We start from the raw sequence: 26,571 nt of genomic DNA on the forward strand, positions 1-26,571 counted from the left end.
AATAAGGTAGATCTCTTCGAAAACTCACAATAGCCAAGTATCTATGGTGTAGTGGTTATCACGTCCGCCAAACACGCGGAAGGTCCCAGGTTCGAGCCATGATAGATGCATATTTTGACCATTGTGATTAGACATGGTTATAAGCTGGATCTCTTAGAAAACTTTATATTAACACGTATCTATGGTGTAGTGGTTATCACGTCTGCCTAACACGCTGAAGGTCCCAGGTTTGAGCGCTGGTAGGGATATGTTTTGACCATCGTGATTAGACATAATAATAAGGTAGATCTCTTCGAAAACTCCCAATAGCCAAGTATATATGGTGTAGTGGTTATCACGTCCGCCTAACACGCGAAAGGTGTCAGGTTCGAGCCCTGATAGATACATGTTTGGACCATCGTGATTAGACATAGTAATAAGCTGGATCTCTTCGAAAACCTTATATTAACACGTATCTATGGTGTAGTGGTTATCACGTCTGCCTAACACGCGGAAGGTCCCAGGTTTGAGCGCTGGAAGGGACATGTTTTGACCATCGAGATTAGACATAATAATAAGGTAGATCTCTTCGAAAACTCACAATAGCCAAGTATCTATGGTGTGGTGGTTATCACGTCCGCCTAACACGCGGAAGGTGTCAGGTTCGAGCCCTGATAGATACTTGTTTTAACCATCGTGATTAGACATAATAATAAGGTAGATCTCTTCGAAAACTCACAATAGCCAAGTATCTATGGTGTAGTGGTTTTCACGTCTGCCTAACACGCGGAAGGTCCCAGGTTTGAGCGCTGGAAGGGACATGTTTTGACCATCGTGATTAGACATAATAATAGGGTAGATCTCTTCGAAAACTCACAATAACCAAGTATCTATGGTGTAGTGGTTATCACGTCCGCCCAACACGCGGAAGGTGTCAGGTTCGAGCCCTGATAGATACATGTTTTAACCATCGTGACTAGACATAATAATAAGGTAGATCTCTTCGAAAACTCACAATAGCCAAGTATCTATGGTGTAGTGGTTATCACGTCCGCCAAGCACGCGGAAGGTCCCAGGTTCGAGCCCTGATAGATGCATATTTTGACCATTGTGATTAGACATGGTTATAAGCTGGATCTCTTAGAAAACTTTATATTAACACGTATCTATGGTGTAGTGGTTATCACGTCTGCCTAACACGCTGAAGGTCCCAGGTTTGAGCGCTGGTAGGGATATGTTTTGACCATCGTGATTAGACATAATAATAAGGTAGATCTCTTCGAAAACTCCCAATAGCCAAGTATATATGGTGTAGTGGTTATCACGTCCGCCTAACACGCGAAAGGTGTCAGGTTCGAGCCCTGATAGATACATGTTTGGACCATCGTGATTAGACATAGTAATAAGCTGGATCTCTTCGAAAACCTTATATTAACACGTATCTATGAAGTAGTGGTTATCACGTCTGCCTAACACGCGGAAGGTCCCAGGTTTGAGCGCTGGAAGGGACATGTTCTGACCATCGAGATTAGACATAATAATAAGGTAGATCTCTTCGAAAACTCACAATAGCCAAGTATCTATGGTGTGGTGGTTATCACGTCCGCCTAACACGCGGAAGGTGTCAGGTTCGAGCCCTGATAGATACTTGTTTTAACCATCGTGATTAGACATAATAATAAGGTAGATCTCTTCGAAAACTCACAATAGCCAAGTATCTATGGTGTAGTGGTTTTCACGTCTGCCTAACACGCGGAAGGTCCCAGGTTTGAGCGCTGGAAGGGACATGTTTTGACCATCGTGATTAGACATAATAATAGGGTAGATCTCTTCGAAAACTCACAATAACCAAGTATCTATGGTGTAGTGGTTATCACGTCCGCCCAACACGCGGAAGGTGTCAGGTTCGAGCCCTGATAGATACATGTTTTAACCATCGTGACTAGACATAATAATAAGGTAGATCTCTTCGAAAACTCACAATAGCCAAGTATCTATGGTGTAGTGGTTATCACGTCCGCCAAGCACGCGGAAGGTCCCAAGTTCGAGCCCTGATAGATGCATATTTTGACCATTGTGATTAGACATGGTTATAAGCTGGATCTCTTAGAAAACTTTATATTAACACGTATCTATGGTGTAGTGGTTATCACGTCTGCCTAACACGCTGAAGGTCCCAGGTTTGAGCGCTGGTAGGGATATGTTTTGACCATCGTGATTAGACATAATAATAAGGTAGATCTCTTCGAAAACTCCCAATAGCCAAGTATATATGGTGTAGTGGTTATCACGTCCGCCTAACACGCGAAAGGTGTCAGGTTCGAGCCCTGATAGATACATGTTTGGACCATCGTGATTAGACATAGTAATAAGCTGGATCTCTTCGAAAACCTTATATTAACACGTATCTATGAAGTAGTGGTTATCACGTCTGCCTAACACGCTGAAGGTCCCAGGTTTGAGCGCTGGTAGGGATATGTTTTGACCATCGTGATTAGACATAATAATAAGGTAGATCTCTTCGAAAACTCACAATAGCCAAGTATCTATGGTGTAGTGGTTATCACGTCCGCCTAACACGCGGAAGGTGTCAGGTTCGAGCCCTGATAGATACTTGTTTTAACCATCGTGATTAGACATAATAATAAGGTAGATCTCTTCGAAAACTCACAATAGCCAAGTATCTATGGTGTAGTGGTTTTCACGTCTGCCTAACACGCGGAAGGTCCCAGGTTTGAGCGCTGGAAGGGACATGTTTTGACCATCGTGATTAGACATAATAATAGGGTAGATCTCTTCGAAAACTCACAATAACCAAGTATCTATGGTGTAGTGGTTATCACGTCCGCCCAACACGCGGAAGGTGTCAGGTTCGAGCCCTGATAGATACATGTTTTAACCATCGTGATTAGACATAATAATAAGGTAGATCTCTTCGAAAACTCACAATAGCCAAGTATCTATGGTGTAGTGGTTATCACGTCCGCCAAACACGCGGAAGGTCCCAGGTTCGAGCCCTGATAGATGCATATTTTGACCATTGTGATTAGACATGGTTATAAGCTGGATCTCTTAGAAAACTTTATATTAACACGTATCTATGGTGTAGTGGTTATCACGTCTGCCTAACACGCTGAAGGTCCCAGGTTTGAGCGCTGGTAGGGATATGTTTTGACCATCGTGATTAGACATAATAATAAGGTAGATCTCTTCGAAAACTCCCAATAGCCAAGTATATGTGGTGTAGTGGTTATCACGTCCGCCTAACACGCGAAAGGTGTCAGGTTCGAGCCCTGATAGATTCATGTTTGGACCATCGTGATTAGACATAGTAATAAGCTGGATCTCTTCGAAAACCTTATATTAACACGTATCTATGGTGTAGTGGTTATCACGTCTGCCTAACACGCGGAAGGTCCCAGGTTTGAGCGCTGGAAGGGACATGTTTTGACCATCGAGATTAGACATAATAATAAGGTAGATCTCTTCGAAAACTCACAATAGCCAAGTATCTATGGTGTGGTGGTTATCACGTCCGCCTAACACGCGGAAGGTGTCAGGTTCGAGCCCTGATAGATACTTGTTTTAACCATCGTGATTAGACATAATAATAAGGTAGATCTCTTCGAAAACTCACAATAGCCAAGTATCTATGGTGTAGTGGATATCACGTCTGCCTAACACGCGGAAGGTCCCAGGTTTGAGCGCTGGAAGGGACATGTTTTGACCATCGTGATTAGACATAATAATAGGGTAGATCTCTTCGAAAACTCACAATAACCAAGTATCTATGGTGTAGTGGTTATCACGTCCGCCCAACACGCGGAAGGTGTCAGGTTCGAGCCCTGGTTGATACATGTTTTAACCATCGTGATTAGACATAATAATAAGGTAGATCTCTTCGAAAACTCAATATAGCCAAGTATCTATGGTGTAGTGGTTATCACGTCCGCCCAACACGCGGAAGGTGTCAGGTTCGAGCCCTGATAGATGCATGTTATGACCATCGTGATTAGACATAGTAATAAGCTAGATCTCTTCGAAAACTTAAATTAACACGTATCTATGGTGTAGTGTTTATCACGTCCGCCTAACACGCGAAAGGTCCCAGGTTCGAGCCCTGATAGATGCTTGTTTTGACCATTGTGATTAGACATGGTTATAAGCTGGATCTCTTAGAAAACTTTATATTAACACGTATCTATGGTGTAGTGGTTATCACGTCTGCCTAACACGCTGAAGGTCCCAGGTTTGAGCGCTGGTAGGGATATGTTTTGACCATCGTGATTAGACATAATAATAAGGTAGATCTCTTCGAAAACTCCCAATAGCCAAGTATATATGGTGTAGTGGTTATCACGTCCGCCTAACTCGCGGAAGGTCCCAGGTTCGAGCCCTGGTAGATACATGTTTGGACCATCGTGATTAGACATAGTAATAAGCTGGATCTCTTCGAAAACCTTATATTAACACGTATCTATGGTGTAGTGGTTATCACGTCTGCCTAACACGCGGAAGGTCCCAGGTTTGAGCGCTGGAAGGGACATGTTTTGACCATCGAGATTAGACATAATAATAAGGTAGATCTCTTCGAAAACTCACAATAGCCAAGTATCTATGGTGTAGTGGTTATCACGTCCGCCTAACACGCGGAAGGTGTCAGGTTCGAGCCCTGATAGATACTTGTTTTAACCATCGTGATTAGACATAATAATAAGGTAGATCTCTTCGAAAACTCACAATAGCCAAGTATTTATGGTGTAGTGGTTATCACGTCTGCCTAACACGCGGAAGGTCCCAGGTTTGAGCCCTGATAGATACATGTTTTAACCATCGTGATTAGACATAATAATAGGGTAGATCTCTTCGAAATCTCACAATAGCCAAGTATCTATGGTGTAGTGGTTATCACGTCCGCCCAACACGCGGAAGGTGTCAGGTTCGAGCCCTGATAGATGCATGTTATGACCATCGTGATTAGACATAGTAATAAGCTAGATCTCTTCGAAAACTTAAATTAACACGTATCTATGGTGTAGTGTTTATCACGTCCGACTAACACGCGGAAGGTCCCAGGTTCGAGCCCTGATAGATGCATGTTTTGACCATTGTGATTAGACATGGTTATAAGCTGGATCTCTTAGAAAACTTTATATTAACACGTATCTATGGTGTAGTGGTTATCACGTCCGCCTAACACGCGGAAGGTGTCAGGTTCGAGCCCTGATAGATACTTGTTTTAACCATCGTGATTAGACATAATAATAAGGTAGATCTCTTCGAAAACTCACAATAGCCAAGTATCTATGGTGTAGTGGTTATCACGTCTGCCTAACACGCGGAAGGTCCCAGGTTTGAGCGCTGGAAGGGACATGTTTTGACCATCGTGATTAGACATAATAATAGGGTAGATCTCTTCGAAAACTCACAATAACCAAGTATCTATGGTGTAGTGGTTATCACGTCCGCCCAACACGCGGAAGGTGTCAGGTTCGAGCCCTGGTTGATACATGTTTTAACCATCGTGATTAGACATAATAATAAGGTAGATCTCTTCGAAAACTCAATATAGCCAAGTATCTATGGTGTAGTGGTTATCACGTCCGCCCAACACGCGGAAGGTGTCAGGTTCGAGCCCTGATAGATGCATGTTATGACCATCGTGATTAGACATAGTAATAAGCTAGATCTCTTCGAAAACTTAAATTAACACGTATCTATGGTGTAGTGTTTATCACGTCCGCCTAACACGCGAAAGGTCCCAGGTTCGAGCCCTGATAGATGCATGTTTTGACCATTGTGATTAGACATGGTTATAAGCTGGATCTCTTAGAAAACTTTATATTAACACGTATCTATGGTGTAGTGGTTATCACGTCTGCCTAACACGCTGAAGGTCCCAGGTTTGAGCGCTGGTAGGGATATGTTTTGACCATCGTGATTAGACATAATAATAAGGTAGATCTCTTCGAAAACTCCCAATAGCCAAGTATATATGGTGTAGTGGTTATCACGTCCGCCTAACTCGCGGAAGGTCCCAGGTTCGAGCCCTGGTAGATACATGTTTGGACCATCGTGATTAGACATAGTAATAAGCTGGATCTCTTCGAAAACCTTATATTAACACGTATCTATGGTGTAGTGGTTATCACGTCTGCCTAACACGCGGAAGGTCCCAGGTTTGAGCGCTGGAAGGGACATGTTTTGACCATCGAGATTAGACATAATAATAAGGTAGATCTCTTCGAAAACTCACAATAGCCAAGTATCTATGGTGTAGTGGTTATCACGTCCGCCTAACACGCGGAAGGTGTCAGGTTCGAGCCCTGATAGATACTTGTTTTAACCATCGTGATTAGACATAATAATAAGGTAGATCTCTTCGAAAACTCACAATAGCCAAGTATTTATGGTGTAGTGGTTATCACGTCTGCCTAACACGCGGAAGGTCCCAGGTTTGAGCCCTGATAGATACATGTTTTAACCATCGTGATTAGACATAATAATAGGGTAGATCTCTTCGAAATCTCACAATAGCCAAGTATCTATGGTGTAGTGGTTATCACGTCCGCCCAACACGCGGAAGGTGTCAGGTTCGAGCCCTGATAGATGCATGTTATGACCATCGTGATTAGACATAGTAATAAGCTAGATCTCTTCGAAAACTTAAATTAACACGTATCTATGGTGTAGTGTTTATCACGTCCGACTAACACGCGGAAGGTCCCAGGTTCGAGCCCTGATAGATGCATGTTTTGACCATTGTGATTAGACATGGTTATAAGCTGGATCTCTTAGAAAACTTTATATTAACACGTATCTATGGTGTAGTGGTTATCACGTCCGCCTAACACGCGGAAGGTGTCAGGTTCGAGCCCTGATAGATACTTGTTTTAACCATCGTGATTAGACATAATAATAAGGTAGATCTCTTCGAAAACTCACAATAGCCAAGTATCTATGGTGTAGTGGTTATCACGTCTGCCTAACACGCGGAAGGTCCCAGGTTTGAGCGCTGGAAGGGACATGTTTTGACCATCGTGATTAGACATAATAATAGGGTAGATCTCTTCGAAAACTCACAATAACCAAGTATCTATGGTGTAGTGGTTATCACGTCCGCCCAACACGCGGAAGGTGTCAGGTTCGAGCCCTGGTTGATACATGTTTTAACCATCGTGATTAGACATAATAATAAGGTAGATCTCTTCGAAAACTCAATATAGCCAAGTATCTATGGTGTAGTGGTTATCACGTCCGCCCAACACGCGGAAGGTGTCAGGTTCGAGCCCTGATAGATGCATGTTATGACCATCGTGATTAGACATAGTAATAAGCTAGATCTCTTCGAAAACTTAAATTAACACGTATCTATGGTGTAGTGTTTATCACGTCCGCCTAACACGCGAAAGGTCCCAGGTTCGAGCCCTGATAGATGCATGTTTTGACCATTGTGATTAGACATGGTTATAAGCTGGATCTCTTAGAAAACTTTATATTAACACGTATCTATGGTGTAGTGGTTATCACGTCTGCCTAACACGCTGAAGGTCCCAGGTTTGAGCGCTGGTAGGGATATGTTTTGACCATCGTGATTAGACATAATAATAAGGTAGATCTCTTCGAAAACTCCCAATAGCCAAGTATATATGGTGTAGTGGTTATCACGTCCGCCTAACTCGCGGAAGGTCCCAGGTTCGAGCCCTGGTAGATACATGTTTGGACCATCGTGATTAGACATAGTAATAAGCTGGATCTCTTCGAAAACCTTATATTAACACGTATCTATGGTGTAGTGGTTATCACGTCTGCCTAACACGCGGAAGGTCCCAGGTTTGAGCGCTGGAAGGGACATGTTTTGACCATCGAGATTAGACATAATAATAAGGTAGATCTCTTCGAAAACTCACAATAGCCAAGTATCTATGGTGTAGTGGTTATCACGTCCGCCTAACACGCGGAAGGTGTCAGGTTCGAGCCCTGATAGATACTTGATTTAACCATCGTGATTAGACATAATAATAAGGTAGATCTCTTCGAAAACTCACAATAGCCAAGTATTTATGGTGTAGTGGTTATCACGTCTGCCTAACACGCGGAAGGTCCCAGGTTTGAGCCCTGATAGATACATGTTTTAACCATCGTGATTAGACATAATAATAGGGTAGATCTCTTCGAAATCTCACAATAGCCAAGTATCTATGGTGTAGTGGTTATCACGTCCGCCCAACACGCGGAAGGTGTCAGGTTCGAGCCCTGATAGATGCATGTTATGACCATCGTGATTAGACATAGTAATAAGCTAGATCTCTTCGAAAACTTAAATTAACACGTATCTATGGTGTAGTGTTTATCACGTCCGACTAACACGCGGAAGGTCCCAGGTTCGAGCCCTGATAGATGCATGTTTTGACCATTGTGATTAGACATGGTTATAAGCTGGATCTCTTAGAAAACTTTATATTAACACGTATCTATGGTGTAGTGGTTATCACGTCTGCCTAACACGATGAAGGTCCCAGGTTTGAGCGCTGGTAGGGATATGTTTTGACCATCGTGATTAGACATAATAATAAGGTAGATCTCTTCGAAAACTCCCAATAGCCAAGTATATATGGTGTAGTGGTTATCACGTCCGCCTAACTCGCGGAAGGTCCCAGGTTCGAGCCCTGGTAGATACATGTTTGGACCATCGTGATTAGACATAGTAATAAGCTGGATCTTTTCGAAAACCTTATATTAACACGTATCTATGGTGTAGTGGTTATCACGTCTGCCTAACACGCGGAAGGTCCCAGGTTTGAGCGCTGGAAGGGACATGTTTTGACCATCGAGATTAGACATAATAATAAGGTAGATCTCTTCGAAAACTCACAATAGCCAAGTATCTATGGTGTAGTGGTTATCACGTCCGCCTAACACGCGGAAGGTGTCAGGTTCGAGCCCTGATAGATACTTGTTTTAACCATCGTGATTAGACATAATAATAAGGTAGATCTCTTCGAAAACTCACAATAGCCAAGTATCTATGGTGTAGTGGTTATCACGTCTGCCTAACACGCGGAAGGTCCCAGGTTTGAGCGCTGGAAGGGACATGTTTTGACCATCGTGATTAGACATAATAATAGGGTAGATCTCTTCGAAAACTCACAATAACCAAGTATCTATGGTGTAGTGGTTATCACGTCCGCCCAACACGCGGAAGGTGTCAGGTTCGAGCCCTGATAGATACATGTTTTAACCATCGTGACTAGACATAATAATAAGGTAGATCTCTTCGAAAACTCACAATAGCCAAGTATCTATGGTGTAGTGGTTATCACGTCAGCCCAACACGCGGAAGGTGTCAGGTTCGAGCCCTGATAGATGCATGTTATGACCATCGTGATTAGACATAGTAATAAGCTAGATCTCTTCGAAAACTTAAGTTAACACGTATCTATGGTGTAGTGGTTATCACGTCCGCCTAACACGCGAAAGGTGTCAGGTTCGAGCCCTGATAGATACATGTTTGGACCATCGTGATTAGACATAGTAATAAGCTGGATCTCTTCGAAAACCTTACATTAACACGTATCTATGGTGTAGTGTTTATCACGTCCGCCTAACACGCGAAAGGTCCCAGGTTCGAGCCCTGATAGATGCATGTTTTGACCATTGTGATTAGACATGGTTATAAGCTGGATCTCTTAGAAAACTTTATATTAACACGTATCTATGGTGTAGTGGTTATCACGTCTGCCTAACACGCTGAAGGTCCCAGGTTTGAGCGCTGGTAGGGATATGTTTTGACCATCGTGATTAGACATAATAATAAGGTAGATCTCTTCGAAAACTCCCAATAGCCAAGTATATATGGTGTAGTGGTTATCACGTCCGCCTAACTCGCGGAAGGTCCCAGGTTCGAGCCCTGGTAGATACATGTTTGGACCATCGTGATTAGACATAGTAATAAGCTGGATCTCTTCGAAAACCTTATATTAACACGTATCTATGGTGTAGTGGTTATCACGTCTGCCTAACACGCGGAAGGTCCCAGGTTTGAGCGCTGGAAGGGACATGTTTTGACCATCGAGATTAGACATAATAATAAGGTAGATCTCTTCGAAAACTCACAATAGCCAAGTATCTATGGTGTAGTGGTTATCACGTCCGCCTAACACGCGGAAGGTGTCAGGTTCGAGCCCTGATAGATACTTGTTTTAACCATCGTGATTAGACATAATAATAAGGTAGATCTCTTCGAAAACTCACAATAGCCAAGTATTTATGGTGTAGTGGTTATCACGTCTGCCTAACACGCGGAAGGTCCCAGGTTTGAGCCCTGATAGATACATGTTTTAACCATCGTGATTAGACATAATAATAGGGTAGATCTCTTCGAAATCTCACAATAGCCAAGTATCTATGGTGTAGTGGTTATCACGTCCGCCCAACACGCGGAAGGTGTCAGGTTCGAGCCCTGATAGATGCATGTTATGACCATCGTGATTAGACATAGTAATAAGCTAGATCTCTTCGAAAACTTAAATTAACACGTATCTATGGTGTAGTGTTTATCACGTCCGACTAACACGCGGAAGGTCCCAGGTTCGAGCCCTGATAGATGCATGTTTTGACCATTGTGATTAGACATGGTTATAAGCTGGATCTCTTAGAAAACTTTATATTAACACGTATCTATGGTGTAGTGGTTATCACGTCCGCCTAACACGCGGAAGGTGTCAGGTTCGAGCCCTGATAGATACTTGTTTTAACCATCGTGATTAGACATAATAATAAGGTAGATCTCTTCGAAAACTCACAATAGCCAAGTATCTATGGTGTAGTGGTTATCACGTCTGCCTAACACGCGGAAGGTCCCAGGTTTGAGCGCTGGAAGGGACATGTTTTGACCATCGTGATTAGACATAATAATAGGGTAGATCTCTTCGAAAACTCACAATAACCAAGTATCTATGGTGTAGTGGTTATCACGTCCGCCCAACACGCGGAAGGTGTCAGGTTCGAGCCCTGGTTGATACATGTTTTAACCATCGTGATTAGACATAATAATAAGGTAGATCTCTTCGAAAACTCAATATAGCCAAGTATCTATGGTGTAGTGGTTATCACGTCCGCCCAACACGCGGAAGGTGTCAGGTTCGAGCCCTGATAGATGCATGTTATGACCATCGTGATTAGACATAGTAATAAGCTAGATCTCTTCGAAAACTTAAATTAACACGTATCTATGGTGTAGTGTTTATCACGTCCGCCTAACACGCGAAAGGTCCCAGGTTCGAGCCCTGATAGATGCATGTTTTGACCATTGTGATTAGACATGGTTATAAGCTGGATCTCTTAGAAAACTTTATATTAACACGTATCTATGGTGTAGTGGTTATCACGTCTGCCTAACACGCTGAAGGTCCCAGGTTTGAGCGCTGGTAGGGATATGTTTTGACCATCGTGATTAGACATAATAATAAGGTAGATCTCTTCGAAAACTCCCAATAGCCAAGTATATATGGTGTAGTGGTTATCACGTCCGCCTAACTCGCGGAAGGTCCCAGGTTCGAGCCCTGGTAGATACATGTTTGGACCATCGTGATTAGACATAGTAATAAGCTGGATCTCTTCGAAAACCTTATATTAACACGTATCTATGGTGTAGTGGTTATCACGTCTGCCTAACACGCGGAAGGTCCCAGGTTTGAGCGCTGGAAGGGACATGTTTTGACCATCGAGATTAGACATAATAATAAGGTAGATCTCTTCGAAAACTCACAATAGCCAAGTATCTATGGTGTAGTGGTTATCACGTCCGCCTAACACGCGGAAGGTGTCAGGTTCGAGCCCTGATAGATACTTGATTTAACCATCGTGATTAGACATAATAATAAGGTAGATCTCTTCGAAAACTCACAATAGCCAAGTATTTATGGTGTAGTGGTTATCACGTCTGCCTAACACGCGGAAGGTCCCAGGTTTGAGCCCTGATAGATACATGTTTTAACCATCGTGATTAGACATAATAATAGGGTAGATCTCTTCGAAATCTCACAATAGCCAAGTATCTATGGTGTAGTGGTTATCACGTCCGCCCAACACGCGGAAGGTGTCAGGTTCGAGCCCTGATAGATGCATGTTATGACCATCGTGATTAGACATAGTAATAAGCTAGATCTCTTCGAAAACTTAAATTAACACGTATCTATGGTGTAGTGTTTATCACGTCCGACTAACACGCGGAAGGTCCCAGGTTCGAGCCCTGATAGATGCATGTTTTGACCATTGTGATTAGACATGGTTATAAGCTGGATCTCTTAGAAAACTTTATATTAACACGTATCTATGGTGTAGTGGTTATCACGTCTGCCTAACACGATGAAGGTCCCAGGTTTGAGCGCTGGTAGGGATATGTTTTGACCATCGTGATTAGACATAATAATAAGGTAGATCTCTTCGAAAACTCCCAATAGCCAAGTATATATGGTGTAGTGGTTATCACGTCCGCCTAACTCGCGGAAGGTCCCAGGTTCGAGCCCTGGTAGATACATGTTTGGACCATCGTGATTAGACATAGTAATAAGCTGGATCTTTTCGAAAACCTTATATTAACACGTATCTATGGTGTAGTGGTTATCACGTCTGCCTAACACGCGGAAGGTCCCAGGTTTGAGCGCTGGAAGGGACATGTTTTGACCATCGAGATTAGACATAATAATAAGGTAGATCTCTTCGAAAACTCACAATAGCCAAGTATCTATGGTGTAGTGGTTATCACGTCCGCCTAACACGCGGAAGGTGTCAGGTTCGAGCCCTGATAGATACTTGTTTTAACCATCGTGATTAGACATAATAATAAGGTAGATCTCTTCGAAAACTCACAATAGCCAAGTATCTATGGTGTAGTGGTTATCACGTCTGCCTAACACGCGGAAGGTCCCAGGTTTGAGCGCTGGAAGGGACATGTTTTGACCATCGTGATTAGACATAATAATAGGGTAGATCTCTTCGAAAACTCACAATAACCAAGTATCTATGGTGTAGTGGTTATCACGTCCGCCCAACACGCGGAAGGTGTCAGGTTCGAGCCCTGATAGATACATGTTTTAACCATCGTGACTAGACATAATAATAAGGTAGATCTCTTCGAAAACTCACAATAGCCAAGTATCTATGGTGTAGTGGTTATCACGTCAGCCCAACACGCGGAAGGTGTCAGGTTCGAGCCCTGATAGATGCATGTTATGACCATCGTGATTAGACATAGTAATAAGCTAGATCTCTTCGAAAACTTAAGTTAACACGTATCTATGGTGTAGTGGTTATCACGTCCGCCTAACACGCGAAAGGTGTCAGGTTCGAGCCCTGATAGATACATGTTTGGACCATCGTGATTAGACATAGTAATAAGCTGGATCTCTTCGAAAACCTTACATTAACACGTATCTATGGTGTAGTGGTTATCACGTCTGCCTAACGCCCGGAAGGTCCCAGGTTTGAGCGCTGGTAGGGACATGTTTTGACCATCGTGATTAGACATAATTATAAGGTAGATCTCTTCGAAAACTTACAATAGCCAAGTATCAATGGTGTAGTGGTTATCACGTCCGCATAACACACGGAAGGTCCCAGGTTCGAGCCCTGGTAGGGATATGTTTGGACCATCGTGATTAGACATAGTTATAAGCTAGATCTCTTCGAAAACTTTATATTAACACGTATCTATGGTGTAGTGGCTACCACGTCCGCCTAACTCGCGGAAGGTCCCAGGTTCGAGCCCTGGTAGGGACATGTTTTGACCATCGTGAATAGACATAATAATAAGGTAGATCTCTTCGAAAACTCACAATAATCAAGTATCTATGGTGTGGTGGTTATCACGTCCGCCTAACACGCGGAAGGTCCCAGTCTCGAGCCCTGGTAGATACATGTTTTGACCATCGTGATTAGACATAATAATAAGGTAGATATCTTCGAAAACTCACAATAACCAAGTATCTATGGTGTAGTGGTTATCACGTCCGCCTAACACTTGGAAGGTGTCAGGTTCGAGCTCTGATAGATACATGTTTTGACCGTCGTGATTAGACATAGTAATAAGCTGAATCTCTTCGAAAACTTTATATTAACACGTATCTATGGTGTGGTGGTTATCACGTCTGCCTAACACGCGGAAGGTTCCAGGTTTGAGCGCTGGTAGGGACATGTTTTGACCATCGTGATTAGACATAATAATAAGGTAGATCTCTTCGAAAACTCAGAATAACCAAGTATCTATGGTGTAGTGGTTATCACGTTCGCTTTACACGCGGAAGGTCTCAGGTTCGAGCCCTGATAGATAAGTGTTTTGACCATCGTGATTAGACATAGTTATATGCTAGATCTCTTCGAAAACTTTATATTAACACGTATCTACAGTGTAGTGGTTATCACGTCCGCCTAACACGCGGAAGGTCCCAGGTTCGAGCCCTGGTAGATACATGTTTAGACCATCGTGATTAGACATAATAATAAAGTAGATCTCTTCGAAAACTCACAATAACCAAGTATCTATGGTGTAGTGGTTATCACGTCCGCCCAACACGCGGAAGGTGTCAGGTTCGAGCCCTGATAGATACATGTTTTAACCATCGTGACTAGACATAATAATAAGGTAGATCTCTTCGAAAACTCACAATAGCCAAGTATCTATGGTGTAGTGGTTATCACGTCAGCCCAACACGCGGAAGGTGTCAGGTTCGAGCCCTGATAGATGCATGTTATGACCATCGTGATTAGACATAGTAATAAGCTAGATCTCTTCGAAAACTTAAGTTAACACGTATCTATGGTGTAGTGGTTATCACGTCCGCCTAACACGCGAAAGGTGTCAGGTTCGAGCCCTGATAGATACATGTTTGGACCATCGTGATTAGACATAGTAATAAGCTGGATCTCTTCGAAAACCTTACATTAACACGTATCTATGGTGTAGTGGTTATCACGTCTGCCTAACGCCCGGAAGGTCCCAGGTTTGAGCGCTGGTAGGGACATGTTTTGACCATCGTGATTAGACATAATTATAAGGTAGATCTCTTCGAAAACTTACAATAGCCAAGTATCAATGGTGTAGTGGTTATCACGTCCGCATAACACGCGGAAGGTCCCAGGTTCGAGCCCTGGTAGGGATATGTTTGGACCATCGTGATTAGACATAGTTATAAGCTAGATCTCTTCGAAAACTTTATATTAACACGTATCTATGGTGTAGTGGCTACCACGTCCGCCTAACTCGCGGAAGGTCCCAGGTTCGAGCCCTGGTAGGGACATGTTTTGACCATCGTGAATAGACATAATAATAAGGTAGATCTCTTCGAAAACTCACAATAATCAAGTATCTATGGTGTGGTGGTTATCACGTCCGCCTAACACGCGGAAGGTCCCAGTCTCGAGCCCTGGTAGATACATGTTTTGACCATCGTGATTAGACATAATAATAAGGTAGATATCTTCGAAAACTCACAATAACCAAGTATCTATGGTGTAGTGGTTATCACGTCCGCCTAACACTTGGAAGGTGTCAGGTTCGAGCTCTGATAGATACATGTTTTGACCGTCGTGATTAGACATAGTAATAAGCTGAATCTCTTCGAAAACTTTATATTAACACGTATCTATGGTGTGGTGGTTATCACGTCTGCCTAACACGCGGAAGGTTCCAGGTTTGAGCGCTGGTAGGGACATGTTTTGACCATCGTGATTAGACATAATAATAAGGTAGATCTCTTCGAAAACTCAGAATAACCAAGTATCTATGGTGTAGTGGTTATCACGTTCGCTTTACACGCGGAAGGTCTCAGGTTCGAGCCCTGATAGATAAGTGTTTTGACCATCGTGATTAGACATAGTTATATGCTAGATCTCTTCGAAAACTTTATATTAACACGTATCTACAGTGTAGTGGTTATCACGTCCGCCTAACACGCGGAAGGTCCCAGGTTCGAGCCCTGGTAGATACATGTTTAGACCATCGTGATTAGACATAATAATAAAGTAGATCTCTTCGAAAACTCACAATAACCAAGTATCTATGGTGTAGTGGTTATCACGTCCGCCTAACACGCGGAAGGTCCCAGGTTCGAGCCCTGGTAGATACATATTTCGACCATCCTGATTAGACATAATAATAATAAGGTATTTCTCTTCGAAAACTCACAATAACCAAGTATCTATGGTGTAGTGGTTATCACGTCTGCTTTACACGCGGAAGGTCCCAGGTTTGAGCGCTGGTAGGGACATGTTTTGACCATCGTGATTAGATATAATAATAAGGTAGATCTCTTCTAAAACTCCCAATAGCCAAGTATCTATGGTGTAGTGGTTATCACGTCCGCTTTACTCGCGGAAGATCCCAGGTTCGACCCCTGATAGATACATGTTTGGATCATCGTGATTAGACATAGTAATAAGCTGGATCTCTTCGAAAACCTTATATTAACACGTATCTATGGTGTAGTGGTTATCACGTCTGCCTAATACGCGGAAGGTCCCAGGTTCGAGCCCTGGTAGGGACATGTTTTGACCATCGTGATTAGACATAATAATAAGGTAGATCTCTTCGAAAACTCAAAATAACCAAGTATATATGATGTAGTGGTTATCACGTCCGCCTAACACGCGGAAGGTGTCAGGTTCGAGCCCTGATAGATACATGTTTTGACCAACGTGATTAGACATAGTAATAAGCTAGATCTCTTCAAAAACTTAAATTATCACGTATCTATGGTGTAGTGGTTATCACGTCCGCCTAACACGCGGAAGGTCCCAGGTTCGAGCCCTGATAGATACATGTTTTGACCATCGTGATTAGACATAGTTATAAGCTGGATCTCTTCGAAAACCTTATATTAACACGTATCTATGGTGTAGTGGTTATCACGTCTGCCTAACACGCTGAAGGTCCCAGGTTTGAGCGCTGGTAGGGACATGTTTTGACCATCGTGATTAGACATAATCATAAGGTAGATCTCTTCGAAAACTCACAATAGCCAAGTATCTATGGTGTAGCGGTTATCACGTCCGCCCAACACGCGGAAGGTGTCAGGTTCGAGCCCTGATAGATACATGTTATGACCATCATGATTAGACATAGTAATAAGCTAGATCTCTTCGAAAACTTAAATTAACACGTATCTATGGTGTAGTGGTTATCACGTCCGCCCAACACGCGGAAGGTGTCAGGTTCGAGCCCTGATAGATACATGTTTTGACCATCGTGATTAGACATAGTAATAAGCTGGATCTCTTCGAAAACTTTATATTAACACGTATCTATGGTGTGGTGGTTATCATGTCCGCCTAACACGCGGAAGGTCCCAGGTTCGAGCCCTGGTAGATACATGTTTTGACCATCGTGATTAGACATAATAATAAGGTAGATCTCTTCGAAAACTCATAATAACCAAGTATATATGATGTAGTGGTTATCACGTCCGCCTAACACGCGGATGGTGTCAGGTTCGAGCCCTGATAAATACATGTTTTGACCAACCTGATTAGACATAGTTATAAGCTATATCTTTTCGAAAACTTTATATTAACACGTATCTATGGTGTAGTGGCTACCACGTCCGCCTAACACGCGGTAGGTCCCAGGTTCGAGCCCTGGTAGGGACATGTTTGGACCATCGTGATTAGACATAGTAATAAGCTGGATCTCTTCGAAAACCTTATATTAACACGTTTCTATGGTGTAGTGGTTATTACGTCTGCCTAACACGCGGAAGGTCCCAGGTTTGAGCGCTGGTAGGGACATGTTTTAACCATCGTGATTAGACATAATAATAAGGTAGATCTCTTCGAAAACTCACAATAGCCAAGTATCTATGGTGTAGTGGTTATCACGTCCGCCCAGCATGCGGAAGGTGTCAGGTTCGAGCCCTGATAGATACATGTTTGGACCATCGTGATTAGACATAGTAATAAGCTAGATCTCTTCGAAAACTTAAATTAACACGTATCTATGGTGTAGTGGTTATCACGTCCGCCTAACACGCGGAAGGTCCCAGGTTCGAGCCCTGATAGATACATGTTTTGACCATCGTGATTAGACATGGTTATAAGCTGGATCTCTTAGAAAACTTTGTATTAACACGTATCTATGGTGTAGTGGTTACCACGTCTGCCTAACACGCGGAAGGTCCCAGGTTTGAGCGCTGGTAGGGACAAGTTTTGACCATCGTGATTAGACATAATAATAAGGTAGATCTCTTCGAAAACTCCCAATAGCCAAGTATATATGGTGTAGTGGTTATCACGTCCGCCTAACACGCGAAAGGTGTCAGGTTCGAGCCCTGATAGATACATGTTTGGACCATCGTGATTAGACATAGTAATAAGCTGGATCTCTTCGAAAACCTTATATTAACACGTATATATGGAGTAGTGGTTATTACGTCTGCCTAACACGCGGAAGGTCCCAGGTTTGAGCGCTGGTAGGGACATGTTTTGACCATCGTGATTAGACATAATAATAAGGTAGATCTCTTCGAAAACTTACAATAGCCAATTATCTATGGTGTAGTGGTTATCACATCCGCCTAACACGCGGAAGGTGTCAGGTTCGAGCCCTGACAGAAACATGTTTTGACCAACGTGATTAGACATAGTTATAAGCTAGATCTCTTCGAAAACTTTATATTAACACGTATCTATGGTGTAGTGGCTACCACGTCCGCCTAACACGCGGAAGGTCCCAGGTTCGAGCCCTGGTAGGGACATGTTTGGACCATCGTGATTAGACATAATAATAGGGTAGATCTCTTCGAAAACTCACAATAACCAAGTATCTATGGTGTAGTGGTTATCACGTCCGCCCAACACGCGGAAAGTGTCAGGTTCGAGCCCTGATAGATACATGTTATGACCATCGTGATTAGACATAGTAATAAGCTAGATCTCTTCGAAAACTTAAATTAACACGTATCTATGGTGCAGTGGTTAGCACGTCCGCCTAATACGCGGAAGGTCCCAGGTTCGAGCCCTGATGGATACATGTTTTGACCATCGTGATTATACATAGTTATAAGCTGGATCTCTTAGAAAACTTTATATTAACACGTATCTATGGTGTAGTGGTTGTCACGTCTGCCTAACACGCTGAAGGTCCCAGGTTTGAGCGCTGGTAGGGATATGTTTTGACCATCGTGATTAGACATAATAATAAGGTAGATCTCTTCGAAAACTCCCAATAGCCAAGTATATATGGTGTAGTGGTTATCACGCCCGCCTACCACGCGGAAGGTCCCAGGTTCGAGCCTTGATAGATACATGTTTGGACCATCGTGATTAGACATAGTAATAAGCTAGATCTCTTCGAAAATTTAAATTAACACGTATCTATGGTGCAGTGGTTAGCACGTCCGCCTAATACGCGGAAGGTCCCAGGTTCGAGCCCTGATAGATACATTTTTTGACCATCGTGATTATACATAGTTATAAGCTGGATCTCTTAGAAAACTTTATATTAACACGTATCTATGGTGTAGCGGTTATCACGTCTGCCTAACACGCTGAAGGTCCCAGGTTTGAGCGCTGGTAGGGATATGTTTTGACCATCGTGATTAGACATAATAATAAGGTAGATCTCTTCGAAAACTCCCAATAGCCAAGTATATATGGTGTAGTGGTTATCACGTCCGCTTAACACGCGGAAGGTCCCAGGTTCGAGCCCTGATAGATACATGTTTGGACCATCGTGATTAGACATAATAATAAGGTAGATCTCTTCGAAAACTCACAATAGCCAAGTATCTATGGTGTAGTGGTTATCACGTCCGCCTAACACGCTGAAGGTCCCAGGTTTGAGCGCTGGTAGGGATATGTTTTGACCATCGTGATTAGACATAATAATAAGGTAGATCTCTTCGAAAACTCCCAATAGCCAAGTATATATGGTGTAGTGGTTATCACGTCCGCCTAACACGCGAAAGGTGTCAGGTTCGAGCCCTGATAGATACATGTTTGGACCATCGTGATTAGACATAGTAATAAGCTGGATCTCTTCGAAAACCTTATATTAACACGTATCTATGGAGTAGTGGTTATCACGTCTGCCTAACACGCGGAAGGTCCCAGGTTCGAGCCCTGGTAGATACATGTTTGGACCATCGTGATTAGGCATAGTAATAAGCTGGATCTCTTCGAAAACTTTATATTAACACGTGTCTATGGTGTGGTAGTTATCATGTCCGCCTAACACGCGGAAGTTCCCAGGTTCGAGCCCTGGTAGATACATGTTTTGACCATCGTGATTAGACATAATAATAAGGTAGATCTCTTCGAAAACTCATAATAACCAAGTATATATGATGTAGTGGTTATCACGTCCGCCTAACACGCGGATGGTGTCAGGTTCGAGCCCTGATAAATACATGTTTTGACCAACCTGATTAGACATAGTTATAAGCTATATCTTTTCGAAAACTTTATATTAACACGTATCTATGGTGTAGTGGCTACCACGTCCGCCTAACACGCGGTAGGTCCCAGGTTCGAGCCCTGGTAGGGACATGTTTGGACCATCGTGATTAGACATAGTAATAAGCTGGATCTCTTCGAAAACCTTATATTAACACGTTTCTATGGTGTAGTGGTTATTACGTCTGCCTAACACGCGGAAGGTCCCAGGTTTGAGCGCTGGTAGGGACATGTTTTAACCATCGTGATTAGACATAATAATAAGGTAGATCTCTTCGAAAACTCACAATAGCCAAGTATCTATGGTGTAGTGGTTATCACGTCCGCCCAGCATGCGGAAGGTGTCAGGTTCGAGCCCTGATAGATACATGTTTGGACCATCGTGATTAGACATAGTAATAAGCTAGATCTCTTCGAAAACTTAAATTAACACGTATCTATGGTGTAGTGGTTATCACGTCCGCCTAACACGCGGAAGGTCCCAGGTTCGAGCCCTGATAGATACATGTTTTGACCATCGTGATTAGACATGGTTATAAGCTGGATCTCTTAGAAAACTTTGTATTAACACGTATCTATGGTGTAGTGGTTACCACGTCTGCCTAACACGCGGAAGGTCCCAGGTTTGAGCGCTGGTAGGGACAAGTTTTGACCATCGTGATTAGACATAATAATAAGGTAGATCTCTTCGAAAACTCCCAATAGCCAAGTATATATGGTGTAGTGGTTATCACGTCCGCCTAACACGCGAAAGGTGTCAGGTTCGAGCCCTGATAGATACATGTTTGGACCATCGTGATTAGACATAGTAATAAGCTGGATCTCTTCGAAAACCTTATATTAACACGTATATATGGAGTAGTGGTTATTACGTCTGCCTAACACGCGGAAGGTCCCAGGTTTGAGCGCTGGTAGGGACATGTTTTGACCATCGTGATTAGACATAATAATAAGGTAGATCTCTTCGAAAACTTACAATAGCCAATTATCTATGGTGTAGTGGTTATCACATCCGCCTAACACGCGGAAGGTGTCAGGTTCGAGCCCTGACAGAAACATGTTTTGACCATCGTGATTAGACATAGTAATAAGCTGGATCACTTCGAAAACTTTATATTAACACGTATCTATGGTGTGGTGGTTATCACGTCCGCCTAACACGCGGAAGGTCCCAGGTTCGAGCCCTGGTAGATACATGTTTTGACCATCGTGATTAGACATAATAATAAGGTAGATCTCTTCGAAAACTCATAATAACCAAGTATGTATGATGTAGTGGATATCACGCCCGCCTAACACGCGGAAGGTGTCAGGTTCGAGCCCTGATAGATACATGTTTTGACCAACGTGATTAGACATAGTTATAAGCTAGATCTCTTCGAAAACTTTATATTAACACGTATCTATGGTGTGGTGGTTATCACGTCCGCCTAACACGCGGAAGGTCCCAGGTTCGAGCCCTGGTAGGGACATGTTTGGACCATCGTGATTAGACATAATAATAGGGTAGATCTCTTCGAAAACTCACAATAACCAAGTATCTATGGTGTAGTGGTTATCACGTCCGCCCAACACGCGGAAAGTGTCAGGTTCGAGCCCTGATAGATACATGTTATGACCATCGTGATTAGACATAGTAATAAGCTAGATCTCTTCGAAAACTTAAATTAACACGTATCTATGGTGCAGTGGTTAGCACGTCCGCCTAATACGCGGAAGGTCCCAGGTTCGAGCCCTGATGGATACATGTTTTGACCATCGTGATTATACATAGTTATAAGCTGGATCTCTTAGAAAACTTTATATTAACACGTATCTATGGTGTAGTGGTTGTCACGTCTGCCTAACACGCTGAAGGTCCCAGGTTTGAGCGCTGGTAGGGATATGTTTTGACCATCGTGATTAGACATAATAATAAGGTAGATCTCTTCGAAAACTCCCAATAGCCAAGTATATATGGTGTAGTGGTTATCACGCCCGCCTACCACGCGGAAGGTCCCAGGTTCGAGCCCTGATAGATACATGTTTGGACCATCGTGATTAGACATAGTAATAAGCTAGATCTCTTCGAAAACTTAAATTAACACGTATCTATGGTGCAGTGGTTAGCACGTCCGCCTAATACGCGGAAGGTCCCAGGTTCGAGCCCTGATAGATACATTTTTTGACCATCGTGATTATACATAGTTATAAGCTGGATCTCTTAGAAAACTTTATATTAACATGTATCTATGGTGTAGCGGTTATCACGTCTGCCTAACACGCTGAAGGTCCCAGGTTTGAGCGCTGGTAGGGATATGTTTTGACCATCGTGATTAGACATAATAATAAGGTAGATCTCTTCGAAAACTCCCAATAGCCAAGTATATATGGTGTAGTGGTTATCACGTCCGCTTAACACGCGGAAGGTCCCAGGTTCGAGCCCTGATAGATACATGTTTGGACCATCGTGATTAGACATAATAATAAGGTAGATCTCTTCGAAAACTCACAATAGCCAAGTATCTATGGTGTAGTGGTTATCACGTCCGCCTAACACGCTGAAGGTCCCAGGTTTGAGCGCTGGTAGGGATATGTTTTGACCATCGTGATTAGACATAATAATAGGGTAGATCTCTTCGAAAACTCACAATAACCAAGTATCTATGGTGTAGTGGTTATCACGTCCGCCCAACACGCGGAAAGTGTCAGGTTCGAGCCCTGATAGATACATGTTATGACCATCGTGATTAGACATAGTAATAAGCTAGATCTCTTCGAAAACTTAAATTAACACGTATCTATGGTGCAGTGGTTAGCACGTCCGCCTAATACGCGGAAGGTCCCAGGTTCGAGCCCTGATGGATACATGTTTTGACCATCGTGATTATACATAGTTATAAGCTGGATCTCTTAGAAAACTTTATATTAACACGTATCTATGGTGTAGTGGTTGTCACGTCTGCCTAACACGCTGAAGGTCCCAGGTTCGAGCCCTGGTAGGGACATGTTTGGACCATCGTGATTAGACATAATAATAGGGTAGATCTCTTCGAAAACTCACAATAACCAAGTATCTATGGTGTAGTGGTTATCACGTCCGCCCAACACGCGGAAAGTGTCAGGTTCGAGCCCTGATAGATACATGTTATGACCATCGTGATTAGACATAGTAATAAGCTAGATCTCTTCGAAAACTTAAATTAACACGTATCTATGGTGCAGTGGTTAGCACGTCCGCCTAATACGCGGAAGGTCCCAGGTTCGAGCCCTGATGGATACATGTTTTGACCATCGTGATTATACATAGTTATAAGCTGGATCTCTTAGAAAACTTTATATTAACACGTATCTATGGTGTAGTGGTTGTCACGTCTGCCTAACACGCTGAAGGTCCCAGGTTTGAGCGCTGGTAGGGATATGTTTTGACCATCGTGATTAGACATAATAATAAGGTAGATCTCTTCGAAAACTCCCAATAGCCAAGTATATATGGTGTAGTGGTTATCACGCCCGCCTACCACGCGGAAGGTCCCAGGTTCGAGCCCTGATAGATACATGTTTGGACCATCGTGATTAGACATAGTAATAAGCTAGATCTCTTCGAAAACTTAAATTAACACGTATCTATGGTGCAGTGGTTAGCACGTCCGCCTAATACGCGGAAGGTCCCAGGTTCGAGCCCTGATAGATACATTTTTTGACCATCGTGATTATACATAGTTATAAGCTGGATCTCTTAGAAAACTTTATATTAACATGTATCTATGGTGTAGCGGTTATCACGTCTGCCTAACACGCTGAAGGTCCCAGGTTTGAGCGCTGGTAGGGATATGTTTTGACCATCGTGATTAGACATAATAATAAGGTAGATCTCTTCGAAAACTCCCAATAGCCAAGTATATATGGTGTAGTGGTTATCACGTCCGCTTAACACGCGGAAGGTCCCAGGTTCGAGCCCTGATAGATACATGTTTGGACCATCGTGATTAGACATAATAATAAGGTAGATCTCTTCGAAAACTCACAATAGCCAAGTATCTATGGTGTAGTGGTTATCACGTCCGCCTAACACGCTGAAGGTCCCAGGTTTGAGCGCTGGTAGGGATATGTTTTGACCATCGTGATTAGACATAATAATAGGGTAGATCTCTTCGAAAACTCACAATAACCAAGTATCTATGGTGTAGTGGTTATCACGTCCGCCCAACACGCGGAAAGTGTCAGGTTCGAGCCCTGATAGATACATGTTATGACCATCGTGATTAGACATAGTAATAAGCTAGATCTCTTCGAAAACTTAAATTAACACGTATCTATGGTGCAGTGGTTAGCACGTCCGCCTAATACGCGGAAGGTCCCAGGTTCGAGCCCTGATGGATACATGTTTTGACCATCGTGATTATACATAGTTATAAGCTGGATCTCTTAGAAAACTTTATATTAACACGTATCTATGGTGTAGTGGTTGTCACGTCTGCCTAACACGCTGAAGGTCCCAGGTTTGAGCGCTGGTAGGGATATGTTTTGACCATCGTGATTAGACATAATAATAAGGTAGATCTCTTCGAAAACTCCCAATAGCCAAGTATATATGGTGTAGTGGTTATCACGCCCGCCTACCACGCGGAAGGTCCCAGGTTCGAGCCCTGATAGATACATGTTTGGACCATCGTGATTAGACATAGTAATAAGCTAGATCTCTTCGAAAACTTAAATTAACACGTATCTATGGTGCAGTGGTTAGCACGTCCGCCTAATACGCGGAAGGTCCCAGGTTCGAGCCCTGATAGATACATTTTTTGACCATCGTGATTATACATAGTTATAAGCTGGATCTCTTAGAAAACTTTATATTAACATGTATCTATGGTGTAGCGGTTATCACGTCTGCCTAACACGCTGAAGGTCCCAGGTTTGAGCGCTGGTAGGGATATGTTTTGACCATCGTGATTAGACATAATAATAAGGTAGATCTCTTCGAAAACTCCCAATAGCCAAGTATATATGGTGTAGTGGTTATCACGTCCGCCTAACACGCGAAAGGTGTCAGGTTCGAGCCCTGATAGATACATGTTTGGACCATCGTGATTAGACATAGTAATAAGCTGGATCTCTTCGAAAACCTTATATTAACACGTATCTATGGAGTAGTGGTTATCACGTCTGCCTAACACGCGGAAGGTCCCAGGTTCGAGCCCTGGTAGATACATGTTTGGACCATCGTGATTAGGCATAGTAATAAGCTGGATCTCTTCGAAAACTTTATATTAACACGTGTCTATGGTGTGGTAGTTATCATGTCCGCCTAACACGCGGAAGGTCCCAGGTTCGAGCCCTGGTAGATACATGTTTTGACCATCGTGATTAGACATAATAATAAGGTAGATCTCTTCGAAAACTCATAATAACCAAGTATATATGATGTAGTGGTTATCACGTCCGCCTAACACGCGGAAGGTGTCAGGTTCGAGCCCTGATAGATACATGTTTTGACCAACGTGATAAGACATAGTTATAAGCTAGATCTCTTCGAAAACTCACAATAGCCAAGTATCTATGGTGTAGTGGTTATCACGTCCGCCTAACACGCGGAAGGTCCCAGGTTCGAGCCCTGATAGATACATGTTTGGACCATCGTGATTAGACATAATAATAAGGTAGATCTCTTCGAAAACTCACAATAGCCAAGTATCTATGGTGTAGTGGTTATCACGTCCGCCTAACACGCTGAAGGTCCCAGGTTTGAGCGCTGGTAGGGATATGTTTTGACCATCGTGATTAGACATAATAATAAGGTAGATCTCTTCGAAAACTCCCAATAGCCAAGTATATATGGTGTAGTGGTTATCACGTCCGCCTAACACGCGAAAGGTGTCAGGTTCGAGCCCTGATAGATACATGTTTGGACCATCGTGATTAGACATAGTAATAAGCTGGATCTCTTCGAAAACCTTATATTAACACGTATCTATGGAGTAGTGGTTATCACGTCTGCCTAACACGCGGAAGGTCCCAGGTTCGAGCCCTGGTAGATACATGTTTGGACCATCGTGATTAGGCATAGTAATAAGCTGGATCTCTTCGAAAACTTTATATTAACACGTGTTTATGGTGTGGTAGTTATCATGTCCGCCTAACACGCGGAAGGTCCCAGGTTCGAGC

General features: G+C 42.9%; 25 non-coding genes across 25 annotated transcripts; all 25 read left to right on the forward strand.

The window, feature by feature from the left end:
• Nucleotides 1–1,003: 1,003 nt before the first annotated feature.
• Nucleotides 1,004–1,076, forward strand: TRNAA-AGC (transfer RNA alanine (anticodon AGC)). Its single transcript has one exon. It is a non-coding gene; the product is annotated as a tRNA-Ala (tRNA).
• A 13,302-nt stretch (nt 1,077–14,378) lies between these two features.
• Nucleotides 14,379–14,451, forward strand: TRNAV-AAC (transfer RNA valine (anticodon AAC)). The gene has a single exon. It is a non-coding gene; the product is annotated as a tRNA-Val (tRNA).
• A 1,444-nt stretch (nt 14,452–15,895) lies between these two features.
• TRNAV-AAC (transfer RNA valine (anticodon AAC)) lies at nt 15,896–15,968 on the forward strand. The gene has a single exon. It is a non-coding gene; the product is annotated as a tRNA-Val (tRNA).
• A 65-nt stretch (nt 15,969–16,033) lies between these two features.
• On the forward strand, nt 16,034–16,106 carry TRNAV-AAC (transfer RNA valine (anticodon AAC)). Its single transcript has one exon. It is a non-coding gene; the product is annotated as a tRNA-Val (tRNA).
• Nucleotides 16,107–16,450: 344 nt separating this feature from the next.
• TRNAI-AAU (transfer RNA isoleucine (anticodon AAU)) lies at nt 16,451–16,523 on the forward strand. Its single transcript has one exon. It is a non-coding gene; the product is annotated as a tRNA-Ile (tRNA).
• Nucleotides 16,524–16,725: 202 nt separating this feature from the next.
• Nucleotides 16,726–16,798, forward strand: TRNAV-AAC (transfer RNA valine (anticodon AAC)). The gene has a single exon. It is a non-coding gene; the product is annotated as a tRNA-Val (tRNA).
• Nucleotides 16,799–17,276: 478 nt separating this feature from the next.
• On the forward strand, nt 17,277–17,349 carry TRNAV-AAC (transfer RNA valine (anticodon AAC)). The gene has a single exon. It is a non-coding gene; the product is annotated as a tRNA-Val (tRNA).
• Nucleotides 17,350–17,828: 479 nt separating this feature from the next.
• TRNAA-AGC (transfer RNA alanine (anticodon AGC)) lies at nt 17,829–17,901 on the forward strand. Its single transcript has one exon. It is a non-coding gene; the product is annotated as a tRNA-Ala (tRNA).
• A 64-nt stretch (nt 17,902–17,965) lies between these two features.
• On the forward strand, nt 17,966–18,038 carry TRNAV-AAC (transfer RNA valine (anticodon AAC)). The gene has a single exon. It is a non-coding gene; the product is annotated as a tRNA-Val (tRNA).
• An 892-nt stretch (nt 18,039–18,930) lies between these two features.
• TRNAI-AAU (transfer RNA isoleucine (anticodon AAU)) lies at nt 18,931–19,003 on the forward strand. The gene has a single exon. It is a non-coding gene; the product is annotated as a tRNA-Ile (tRNA).
• Nucleotides 19,004–19,343: 340 nt separating this feature from the next.
• On the forward strand, nt 19,344–19,416 carry TRNAI-AAU (transfer RNA isoleucine (anticodon AAU)). The gene has a single exon. It is a non-coding gene; the product is annotated as a tRNA-Ile (tRNA).
• A 1,307-nt stretch (nt 19,417–20,723) lies between these two features.
• On the forward strand, nt 20,724–20,796 carry TRNAA-AGC (transfer RNA alanine (anticodon AGC)). Its single transcript has one exon. It is a non-coding gene; the product is annotated as a tRNA-Ala (tRNA).
• Nucleotides 20,797–20,860: 64 nt separating this feature from the next.
• TRNAV-AAC (transfer RNA valine (anticodon AAC)) lies at nt 20,861–20,933 on the forward strand. Its single transcript has one exon. It is a non-coding gene; the product is annotated as a tRNA-Val (tRNA).
• A 617-nt stretch (nt 20,934–21,550) lies between these two features.
• TRNAV-AAC (transfer RNA valine (anticodon AAC)) lies at nt 21,551–21,623 on the forward strand. The gene has a single exon. It is a non-coding gene; the product is annotated as a tRNA-Val (tRNA).
• Nucleotides 21,624–22,101: 478 nt separating this feature from the next.
• Nucleotides 22,102–22,174, forward strand: TRNAI-AAU (transfer RNA isoleucine (anticodon AAU)). Its single transcript has one exon. It is a non-coding gene; the product is annotated as a tRNA-Ile (tRNA).
• Nucleotides 22,175–22,377: 203 nt separating this feature from the next.
• On the forward strand, nt 22,378–22,450 carry TRNAG-ACC (transfer RNA glycine (anticodon ACC)). Its single transcript has one exon. It is a non-coding gene; the product is annotated as a tRNA-Gly (tRNA).
• A 64-nt stretch (nt 22,451–22,514) lies between these two features.
• TRNAI-AAU (transfer RNA isoleucine (anticodon AAU)) lies at nt 22,515–22,587 on the forward strand. Its single transcript has one exon. It is a non-coding gene; the product is annotated as a tRNA-Ile (tRNA).
• A 616-nt stretch (nt 22,588–23,203) lies between these two features.
• On the forward strand, nt 23,204–23,276 carry TRNAI-AAU (transfer RNA isoleucine (anticodon AAU)). Its single transcript has one exon. It is a non-coding gene; the product is annotated as a tRNA-Ile (tRNA).
• A 340-nt stretch (nt 23,277–23,616) lies between these two features.
• Nucleotides 23,617–23,689, forward strand: TRNAI-AAU (transfer RNA isoleucine (anticodon AAU)). Its single transcript has one exon. It is a non-coding gene; the product is annotated as a tRNA-Ile (tRNA).
• A 203-nt stretch (nt 23,690–23,892) lies between these two features.
• On the forward strand, nt 23,893–23,965 carry TRNAG-ACC (transfer RNA glycine (anticodon ACC)). The gene has a single exon. It is a non-coding gene; the product is annotated as a tRNA-Gly (tRNA).
• Nucleotides 23,966–24,029: 64 nt separating this feature from the next.
• TRNAI-AAU (transfer RNA isoleucine (anticodon AAU)) lies at nt 24,030–24,102 on the forward strand. Its single transcript has one exon. It is a non-coding gene; the product is annotated as a tRNA-Ile (tRNA).
• Nucleotides 24,103–24,718: 616 nt separating this feature from the next.
• TRNAI-AAU (transfer RNA isoleucine (anticodon AAU)) lies at nt 24,719–24,791 on the forward strand. The gene has a single exon. It is a non-coding gene; the product is annotated as a tRNA-Ile (tRNA).
• A 203-nt stretch (nt 24,792–24,994) lies between these two features.
• TRNAG-ACC (transfer RNA glycine (anticodon ACC)) lies at nt 24,995–25,067 on the forward strand. Its single transcript has one exon. It is a non-coding gene; the product is annotated as a tRNA-Gly (tRNA).
• Nucleotides 25,068–25,131: 64 nt separating this feature from the next.
• On the forward strand, nt 25,132–25,204 carry TRNAI-AAU (transfer RNA isoleucine (anticodon AAU)). The gene has a single exon. It is a non-coding gene; the product is annotated as a tRNA-Ile (tRNA).
• A 755-nt stretch (nt 25,205–25,959) lies between these two features.
• On the forward strand, nt 25,960–26,032 carry TRNAV-AAC (transfer RNA valine (anticodon AAC)). Its single transcript has one exon. It is a non-coding gene; the product is annotated as a tRNA-Val (tRNA).
• Nucleotides 26,033–26,571: the final 539 nt, after the last annotated feature.

This window comes from Phalangium opilio, unplaced genomic scaffold (assembly GCF_054372755.1).
Source record: "Phalangium opilio isolate 3A_F unplaced genomic scaffold, DU_Popi_V2 ptg000046l_1, whole genome shotgun sequence".
Lineage (NCBI taxonomy): Eukaryota > Metazoa > Arthropoda > Arachnida > Opiliones > Phalangiidae > Phalangium > Phalangium opilio.